This window comes from Lithobates pipiens, unplaced genomic scaffold, assembly GCF_037356315.1.
Source record: "Lithobates pipiens isolate NorthernLeopardFrog02 unplaced genomic scaffold, aLitPip1_a1.2 Scaffold_30, whole genome shotgun sequence".
NCBI classification, from domain to species: Eukaryota; Metazoa; Chordata; class Amphibia; order Anura; family Ranidae; genus Lithobates; species Lithobates pipiens.
The window spans coordinates 82,643,746-82,654,520 of record NW_027507791.1 but is presented as its reverse complement, the minus strand read 5'-3'; the positions used below and the strand labels follow the sequence as shown (position 1 = coordinate 82,654,520).

Genomic DNA, 10,775 nt, shown 5'->3' with positions numbered 1-10,775 from the left:
ACGCCACTCGCGGGCAGATGAGAAAAACAGGCATCAGTGTATTAGTGTGTTCACATCGGCGGCGTGCGTTCCACGGACACCGCAAGTTGCATCACTGGTACGTAAACCGGAAATGCGTTTCGCCCCTCCTCCAGGGCATCATCATGTCCTTGATGATGCAGTGGAGGAGGGCTAAAACGCGTCAAAGCCTCTCCAAGTTCTGGTTTTAATTCATCACAACCCCATCAAGCACTGTTTGACCCCCGGGTTGCAAAGCTGAGGGTCCATGATTTCCAATGAGTGGGGTCACAGGAGGGGAGCGTACTTTTGATGCATGGTCCCTGAGGTTTCCTTATCACCTGGCTGTGAATTTTTACCGTTAACAATTATTATTAAAAGAGGACATTGCCCATAGCAAAAAAAAAATTACTAAAAAAATAATTAATTCTTCTGTCCCAGACAGTAGATCATTGTCATTGATCCTGTGCTGAGAAAATAGGCCATCTGACATTCCTAAACCCTTCCTTTGAAAATGTTAGCTGCCTACCTGTTATTTGGATCCAAACTAAAAAGGGGGAGTTTGGGACTTTAAATGAGACATATGGGTCACATGTCTCCATCCCTAAGTCTGCATAAAGAAGGGGGGGGGGGGTTGGGACTTTAAATTAGGTGAGTACACATGGTTAGAAGATGAGTAAATATCAAAAAACATGTGTTTATTGGTGAAACAAGGAACATGACAAAATTACATGATGCATGTAGCAATTCATAAAATTGTCAATCACATATTACAGACCATATATAGAAACAAACAGTAGCAACCAGCCAACCACTATGTGGTATGGAACGAATCCTGGATGTAGTAAAAACACTTAAAATTACATGGTAGATGGAGAACTCCAGATAATGTATTGAGTAGGGGCATCTGCATGAGAATAAGTGCAAAATTATCCCGACACATTTTGTGGATAATACCACTCTTCAAGGGAAGGTGCACACAAATCTATAAAAAAACAAAACATGAGTAGACCAATATGATCCAATGTTGTACCCCTCAACGGGGAGGATATGTACAAAAAGAAAGGAGAGAGTTACACATTCCTATGAGTACTTACATTGAAATAAGTCTGGAAAATGGGGGACGAGGAGTCAGAGGCTGTCCAAATTGTCTGTACCGGGAGCTGTAGATGGGACCTGCAGTAGAGGGACCAGGTGCATAAACATGATCCCCAAGAAAATAATGTGTGAGGAGGAAAGAGCAAATCAGAGATATAAAAGAGAAAAAGAAAACTATAAAAACAGGTATGGATGACAAAAATAAAGTATAAACAGTAAAAGAATAACCATGTAATTACCGGTTACTGATGTAGAAAAGTGTCAGGGCTGGGCTCAGCCCTTCCTTCTCTGAGCTGGCCGCTCAGCTGTCAGCTAATTGCCAGCTCCCATCTCTCTCCACAGTTACTCGGCTGTTGATGATCCTGTTCGTCAGCCCTGCCTACTTAAGCCGTCCAGTCCAGAGGAGCTCTGACTTTGCCTTGGTCACATCACAGAAACTCTCCTGCAATCCTGATCAAGATTTGCTTTGCCGACATCCCTTCTGGCTCCAGATCCTGCTTGCTGTTCCACTACACTGATCCCTGACTTCTGGCTTGGCTGACTGTCCATTCCGGTTACTGAACTTTGGCTATGTTTTGACTACGTTTGTTCTTTTTACTTTTATTAATCACTTCAATACCGGGCACTTAAACACCTTCCTGCCCAGACCAATTTTGAGCTTTCAGAGCTGTCGCACCTTGAATGACAATTGCGTGGTCATGCTACACTGTACCCAAATTTAATTTTTATAATTTTTTCCCACAAATAGAGCTTTCTTTTCGTGGTATTTGATCATCTCTACGGTTTTTATTTTTTTCTAAACAAATAAAAAAAAAAAATGTATTATATATATATATGTATGTTTTCTCCTTCACTGATGGGGCAAAACTGATGGGCACTGATGAGGTGGCACCAATGAAGTGGCACTGATGAGGTGGCATTGATGGACACTGGACACTGATATTGATGGACACTGATAGGTGGCACAGATTGGCATGGATAGGCGGCACAGATTGGCATGGATAGACGGCACGGATAGGTGGCATTGATAGGCGGCATGGATAGGCGGCACAGATTGGCATGGATAGGCGGCACAGATTGGCATGGATAGGCGGCACAGATAGGCATGGATAGGCGGCACAGATAGGCATGGATAGGCGGCACAGATAGGCATGGATAGGCGGCACAGATAGGCATGGATAGGCGGCACAGATAGGCGGCACAGATTGGCATGGATAGGCGGCACAGATGGGCACTGATAGGCGGCACTGTATTGTAATATACTGTACTGATGGATGCCAATCAGTGCCAAAATATAATGCATGCCAATCAGTAATGCCCATTGTGGGCACTGGCATCCATTGTAGGCACTGGCTGGAATCCCTGGTGGTCTAGGGTGGCATACCTTGTGCTGGGCATCCCTGGTGATCTGGTGGCGTCCCTGGTGGTCCAGTGTGGGCATCCTGGGGGGGGGGGCTGCGCTGATAATCGATCAGCACAGACCCCCTCTGTGAGTAGCAGCCGATTGGCTCTCCTCTACTCGTGTCTGACAGACGCAAGTGAGGAAAAGCCGATCACCGGCTCTTCCTATTTACACTGTGATCAGCCGTAATTAGACACGGCTGATCATGTGGTAAAGAGTTTCCGTTGGAGACTCTTTACCGAGATCGTAGTTGCGGGGTGTCAGACTGACAGCCCGCAACAACGATCGCCACAATGCGCGCCCCCGGGGGCGCGCATTGGCTTTAAACCCTGATCACGTCATATGACGTCCGGTCAGGATTTTGAAACCACTTTGCCGCCGTGTTTCTGTTATAGGGCAGGCGGCAAGTGGTTAAACAAGTGTGATTTAACTGTACTTCTGTCTCGGCCTGCTTTCATGGTTTCTGACAGTAGGCAAAGGCCATGAATTCAGAAGATGCAGTCAATCCACTTGTTGGTAATATCTTTTCCAGATTGGATGAACTGGATATCACCACATGAATCAGTTCGCCATGGCATTACAAACGCTCCTGAGTCACACGGCTTACCTGGAATCTCCTACTGTAGCCGCCCCAATACAACCTATGTTGCAGGCTGACCCTGCTGCTGCTCCAGTCTCTGTGCAGGCACCCACCTCGAGTATTACCTCTATAAGAGGTATGTCTGGTTCTGCTCCCCTTCCCCAGTGATTTGGGGGTGATCCAGTCTAATGCAGAGGTTTTCTCAACCAGAATGAGTTATACTTTAAGATGCTGCCCCAGGTAATTTCCACAGACAGAAGGAAAGTAGGTTTTGTGATATCTTTGCTTTCTGAGAGAGCCTTGGCCTGGGTAAGGCTATGGGAGATGCAAAAACCTGTTGTCTTGAGTTACCCTGAGTTTGTGGTTTAGTTGAAAAGGGTATTTGATGTTTCTGCATGCTCCACTTCTGCTGCCAAGTGCCTCATATCCATCGAACAGAGTGTGAGAACTGTTGCCGACTACGCCATTGAATTCTGTACTCCGGCAGCAGAGGTTGCGTGGAACAACGAGGCCCTCATGGCTGCTTTTTTTCATGGTCTCTTGGATACCATCAGGGATGAGATAGCAGCCCGAGATATACCCATTGAGCTGGAGAAGTTGATCACGTTTGCCATCCTCGTTGACTCCAGACTCAGAGAAAATAGGATTTTTTGTACTCCGCGTAAAATCCTTTTCTCTGTAATTCACCGACTGACACAGCTCCTCTCTTTAGACCATTGGGTTGTTATGCCACCTTTATGGGGAGAACTAGGCATAACATGTTAACATGTAATAAAAAACTCAGAACTAGTTTCGCCCAAGGGGCGGTCCCTTAGGTAACAACCCCTCAGCCTGCCTTGCAGCTTCAGTACGTCAACAAGCAGTATAACGTAATTAAAAAGAGGGGTGGGTGCTATGTCAGTTGGTGAATTACAGAGAAAAGGATTTTATGGTGAGTACAGAAAAATCCTATTTTCTCTTATATTCACCGACTGAACAGCTCCTCTCTTTAGACCATTAGGACATCCCCAAGCAGTGCCAAAATGAGGGGTGGGAAAAACAGCATAAAAAAAAAAAAAAAAAAAAAAAAAAAAAAAAAAACTTCATCCACCATGGTATGTGGGAACTAGTATAAACTTTACCCACAAAAAATGACAGTGAGTGGGAATAACTAAAAACTTTCACCCACAAAAAAACAGGGTGCTCCTCAACAGAGAGGCACTACCCTCAAACCGCTCCAGATCTGCGGTAACAAATGCAACAGTGCATTTACTTAATAGTACTGTGTTTTTCCCCCCAAAAAAGTAAAAAAAAATGTATGTGCAATTGCAATTATACAGCCACCTGCAAAACTTTGCAGCCAAAAACAGGCATCAGCCAATGCACTGACATCTACCTTGTAGAATTTTGTAAAAGTGTGAACAGACGACCAAGTCGCCGCTTTACACACTTGAGCGACAGGCGCTTGATGTCGGAAGGCCCAAGACGTTCCGATTGCCCTTGTGGAGTGGGCCGTGACCAGGAAGGGGGGCATCTGCCCCTTCAAGGCCTAGGCCTGTACTACAATCTGTCTGATCCACCTGGAAATGGTGGCCGAGACCGCCATACCTTTTTTCGGACCAGCCACCGAAACAAACAGAGTCTGACTTCCGAAAGAGAGCCGTTGCAGACAAATACACCCTCAGAGCCCGAACCACATCCAGGGCAAGGGCCACCTCCTTAGGATGTGCCGGATTAGGACAGAGATGGTAACACAATGTCTTCATTGATGTGGAACGCCAAAACCACCTTCAGCAAAAAAGAAGGTTGCGGACGCAACACCGCCTTATTCTTGTGGATAACCAGATAGGGCGACTTGCAAGACAAGGCCGCCAGTTCCGAAACCCTCCTGGCCGAGGCGATGGCCACTAGAAAGACCACTTTCTGGGAAAGAGTCAACGGGGGAATCTCTGATATTTTCAAATGCCGGTTTCTGAAGTGCCGATAACACCAGGTTCAGATCCCACGGGGGTAACTGTGGATGCACCGGAGGAACTACATGTCGGACCCCTTGAACAAAAGTGCTCACTAGAGAGTGAGACACCAGGAGTCGCTGAAAAAAAAAAAAGGCAGCCAAAACTGATATTTGTCCTTTAATGGTGCTTAAAGCCAATTTTTGGTCTACTCCTTGCTGTAGAAACAGCAGGATCCTGGATATAGAAAAGGAGAGCGGATGCCATCCTTTCTCCTCACACATGGAGATGTAGGCCTTCCAGGTACGATGATATATCTTCCGAGAAGATTTCCGTGATCTCAGCATAATTGGGATCACTGAGTTCGAAAAAGACCCCGGTTCCTCAACACCTGGTTCTCAATAGCCATGGCGTTAAAGCCAGCAATGGTAAAGCAGGATGGAGAATCGGACCTTAAGACAGAAGGAGAAATCAGTATTACTGGGATCCCTTCGGTCTCCACTCTGCGGAGCAGACGTGGTAACCGTTTTAGCGGAGGAAAGGCATAGATCAGCTGGTACTGATCCCACGGAGTCACCAGCGCGTCTGATGCGTCTGCCCAAGGATCTCTTATCCTGGACACGAATCTCGGCACCTTCCGATTGAGATGGGAGGCCAGAAGATACACGTCTGGTGTGCCCCATCGCAGGCACAGCAGCCTGAACACCTCCGGATGCAACGCCCATTCTCCTGGGTCCAGCATCTGGCGACTTAGATAGTCCACCTGCCAGTTCTCCACTCCTGGGATGTAAATGGCCGACAGGGCCGGTACATGTCACTCTGCCCACTGAAGGATGTGAGCGACCTCCCATGCGGAGGCCGAGCTTCTTGTTCCTCCTTGGTGATTGACATATGCCACCGCCGTGGCGTTGTCTGACTGGATCCTGATCGGACGCCCTCAAAGTCTTATCGACCATGTGGAGTGGCATAGCCTGATCTCTCTCAGTTCGAGCAGATTAATTGGCAACTTGGATTCCTCCACCGACCAGAGGCCTAGGATAGGCTGGCGTCCATTGTGATCACTGTCCACTTCAGAGGTAGGAACGACTTCCCGGACCGAAGTGTCAGGGATTTCAGCCTCTAGATCAGCGAATCCCTGACTAACTGGCTCACCTGAATCTGCCGATCCAGGGACAACGGAGATTTGTCCCATTTTGTCAAAATCTCCTTCCGCAGGACTCTGGTGTGAAACTGGGCATACGGTACTGCCTCGAAGCAGGCCACCATGAGTCCCAGGACTCCCATGCAGAAGCATAGCGACTACCACCTGCGGTTCATCAACAGTTGAAGGGAGAAACACTCTCGCTTCCATGGAGTCCAGGAGCAAGCCTAGGTACCCCAAAACGCTGAGTCGGTACGACCACCGACTTTTTTTGGTTCAACAGCTACCGAAAATCCTGCAGGGTCTGCATGGTGATCGCAACATCCTCTAACTCTGAGGCGGAAAATGCTCTCAGAAGGAGATCGTCTAGGTATCCCGCGATCGCGATCCCGCATTGCCATGCAACGCCAAAACAGGAGCCAATACCTTGGTAAAGACTCGGGGGGCTGATGCCAAACCAAAAGGGAGAGCCACAAACTGGTAGTGGGCTTCCCCGACTGCAAATCGCAGAAACTTCTGATGCCGGAGGCATATGGGTATGTGTAGATATGCATCCTGGATGTCTAAGGATGCCAGGGAGTCCCCATGATGGAGTGCAGCGACTACTGAGTGAACTGATTCCATTCTGAACCTCTGTACTTTCACAAAGTAATTGAGGGCTTTAAGGTCCAAGAGTGGATGTACCCTTTCCTTTTTGGGGACTACAAACAGGTTTGAGTAGAACCCCTGGAAACATTCCGAGTCCGGAAACAGGTACTATCACCCTGCAACTCAGCAGGTCCCTTACCGCCCCCAAAATGGCCTCCCGGCGAGCCAAGAATACGGGTATGCTGGAGGAAAATAATCCGTTTTGTGGCAAAGAGGGGAACTCCATCTTGTAGCCTGAGGAAATCAGATCGCAGACCCATTGGTCGGACAGCCGAGAGGCGCACCGGGCTGCAAACTCCTGAAGGTCGACCCTCCATCCATGTTGCGGGTGGGGCAAACCTTCATGTGGTAGCACTTTTGCTTTTTGCACTTTTTGCGTTCCAGGGACGCTTTGGTCCTTCAGAGGTCGTCCTGACGGGCTGGGGATGATTGGTTGAAGCCCCGGTGGATGAAAAAGCCATTTGTGAGTGGAGAAAGAGGGCCCTTGCCTAATGCGTGGCTCCTTAGCCTTCCTGGCCTGTGGGAGTAGTGTACTCTTACCACCTGTGGCATTTTTAATAATGTCATCCAAAGAGGCTCCAAAGAGCTGGTCGCCAAGGAAGATCCGTCAGGGCTTTTTTGGATGCCTGGTCAGCAGACCAGCATTTTAACCAAATCAGGTGCCTCAGCACCACTGCTGACACTGAAGCCCTGGATAACAGAGGGAGGGTATCCAGGGCCATGTGACAAATGTACTTCAGGCCTTGCACTAGTTGGTCTGCTAATTCTACGCAGACAGGAGAACCCTGTTCTCCCAATTCGCGGTGCAACAGTTTTGCCCACTCGGTTAGTGGTTGCGACACAAGTGCGGATGCCAGTACTGGTCGCATGGTTGACCCCACAACCGTAAACAAGGAACGAGCCACTGCCTCGGCCTTCCTGTCCCCGGGGTCCTTAAATACAGGAGTCCCCTCTACCAGGATCGTGGTTACTTTGTTTAACCTGGATACTGGGAGGTCCACGACAGGAGGAGCCTCATTTTTTGAGCAGGCTTTCCTCAAAGGGGTAACGCACCGCCATGTATTTGGGGACCGAAAAGGTCCGTTGTGGTCAACCTCATTCCTTTTAAATTAACTTATCAAAATAAGTCAGATACGGGAACACCTTAGATGAACGGGCTGGCTTACGGGACCCAAAAGGACCGCTACATCAACAGAGGGATCTGCTGGCTCCTGAATCTTCAGGGTATCACGCACAGCTGTGATAAGTGCTCCAACAAGCGATTTGTCACACACGGACCCAGACGGGGACTCATCATCGCCATCCAATCAGTCCTGGTCAGAGTCATCTGAAACGATGCCAGGGGTCACCAGTCTCAGCAGGGCCAGAGTCTGCTTCAGAGCTCTCCCCGGAGGACAGGGGGGCAGGGGCCATTTTTTACCATCTTTGCGCCCACACACCGCCTCCATCTTGGCAACGAACGAATTGAGGACCGCCGACAAAGCGCCCACAGGCACTGCACAGTCTGCAGGCAAACCGGTTGCAATTGCCTGGATTTTTGGGGAAGAAACACCAGTTTCTGTAGCCATGCTGACCCTACCCTGTTTGCCACCTGATGGGGACTTAGGACAGTGATGGTCCCACCCTCCTAACTGCTGCTGGCTGAGGGCCTCTTTCCCACAGGACTCACTACCCTGACTGGTTCTGCGCTGTCCAGCTAGTAGTGCCTGTGTCAGCTCCCAGGTGCATAGGAGATCACACTGCGCTGTCAAGAGCTGCTGCAAATGGCGCTGAAACTGATCAAAAACGTGTTCAGGCTTCAAGAAAATGGCTGCTGAGTGTCCAGTATAAAGGAGGGAGAATGGCCTCCGAACTACAGGGAAGCATGCTGCTCCTTGCCCCACCAAAGATGGCAGCTGAACACTGTATATCATGAGGGACAGTGAGGCAAACAGGCAGAGAAAATGGCGCTGAACTGCGCTACAGCGATCAACAGTCACAGCCTCCAGACACCTCCAGGGAGAGACCCACACACATTCAGGGCACAGCCAGCCAGCGCATTCCCCACCAGGTGAGAGCCCCCCAGAGAGCCCCTGTCTATGGCACACACACTGCTCAGCAGCCCATGCAACATCCCCCACAGGGAGGGGGGGGGGAAGATAGGGACAGGGAGAGAAGAGAGGAAGGTAAGGGACCCCCGAATCGACCTCCCAGGGAATGCCCAGCTGCTCCCTGGGAGGTCGGGCACCAGGGCAGGGAGAGCTGTACTTACCAGTCCTGCAGAGCTGGGAGACATTCCATCACAGACCCACTCTCCGATCAGTATGGGGTGGCTGCTGGCCTGGCACACTGACACAGACATCAGTAGTAGTGATGGCCGAACGGTTCGCCCGGCGGTCGTTTCGCGGCGAATTTCCGACATTCGCGGTCCGCACGTTCGAACGCCTTTTTCCGTCGTTCGCCGCGGCGGACTTACGTGTTTAATGTATACAAGAACTTTAACCTTTGGTGACACGTTTATCATGTGATACAGGACAGCCAATTGAGACATGACAGCACATGGACACTTGTACATTCCCCCTAACCTATAAATACACCCGATCCGGTGGCCATTTTACATTCTTTCTTCTGTTAAGATAGGGACAGGTTCCTGTGTGGAGTAGGGAGAGATAAACCACTAGCTATTTGGTACACAAAAGTTCTTTTCAGGACTGGTATAGGTGTTAGGTGTTGATAGGTTTGCTGTGCTGCTGATTCTTGCAGCAGCCTGAGTGTCTTTTGTTAGTTTAGAGAAAGGGAAAGGACGGTGTATGCTACAGGGACAGCCAGATTAGTCTTTCATCATCATCATCATCATCATCATCATTAGCTGTTACTATCAAGGTCCACAAAAGAGCTGTTCCAGTAACCACTAATCGTTCTCTTTTTTTGCCAATTTGTATAGGGACAGGAAGGAAGCAGTGTTGTCAGGCAGTGAGGGTAATTTTAAAGACTTGCTGTTATTATTAGTTCCACAAAGGTTCTTTTCAGGACTGGTATCAGTGGTACAGTAATAGGCTTGTACATGTATAATATTCTTTCTTCCAAATATAGAAAGGATATTATACTTGACTGCTGCCCTTCTGCTGCAGTCTGCTAAACATTCACAACTCACTTGTTCCACAAAAGTTCTTATAAGGACTGGTAACTTGGTATAGGGTGCTACGGTACATAGGCTTGAGTGCGGTACAGTCTGCTGTTCTGTAAGGACCGCTATCGGTCCACAATAGATAGGGTTGACGTGCACCACTGCTGACCGCTGCCCTATACTGCAGCAGTCCTTCAGCGGTATAGGGACTGACGTACAGTCTGCTAATCACTAACACACAACCTGCTTGTTCCACAAAAGTTCTTATAAGGACTGGTAACTTGGTATAGGGTGCTACGGTACATAGGCTTGAGTGCGGTACAGTCTGCTGTTCTGTAAGGACCGCTATCGGTCCACAATAGATAGGGTTGACGTGCACCACTGCTGACCGCTGCCCTATACTGCAGCAGTCCTTCAGCGGTATAGGGACTGACGTACAGTCTGCTAAACACTAATACACAACCTGCTTGGTCCACAAAAGTTCTTATAAGGACTGGTAACTTGGTATAGGGTGCTACGGTACATAGGCTTGAGTGCGGTACAGTCTGCTGTTCTGTAAGGACCGCTATCGGTCCACAATAGATAGGGTTGACGTGCACCACTGCTGACCGCTGCCCTATACTGCAGCAGTCCTTCAGCGGTATAGGGACTGACGTACAGTCTGCTAAACACTAATACACAACCTGCTTGGTCCACAAAAGTTCTTATAAGGACTGGTAACTTGGTATAGGGTGCTACGGTACATAGGCTTGAGTGCGGTACAGTCTGCTGTTCTGTAAGGACCGCTATCGGTCCACAATAGATAGGGTTGACGTGCACCACTGCTGACCGCTCACCTATACTGCAGCAGTCCTTCAGCGGTATAGGGACTG

At 49.0% G+C, this 10,775-nt stretch overlaps 1 long non-coding RNA gene across 1 annotated transcript in view; it reads right to left on the bottom strand.

Annotated features, from left to right (window-relative positions):
* Positions 1-680: 680 nt before the first annotated feature.
* The window catches only part of LOC143943028 (uncharacterized), a 37,814-nt gene continuing 27,719 nt past the window's right edge, over positions 681-10,775 (bottom strand). Inside the window, exons 2-3 of the long non-coding RNA XR_013264871.1 lie at positions 1,095-1,173; positions 681-982 (exon numbers count right to left, since the gene is read on the bottom strand). This is a non-coding gene — a long non-coding RNA (uncharacterized LOC143943028). The remainder of the gene's footprint in view (positions 983-1,094; positions 1,174-10,775) is intronic.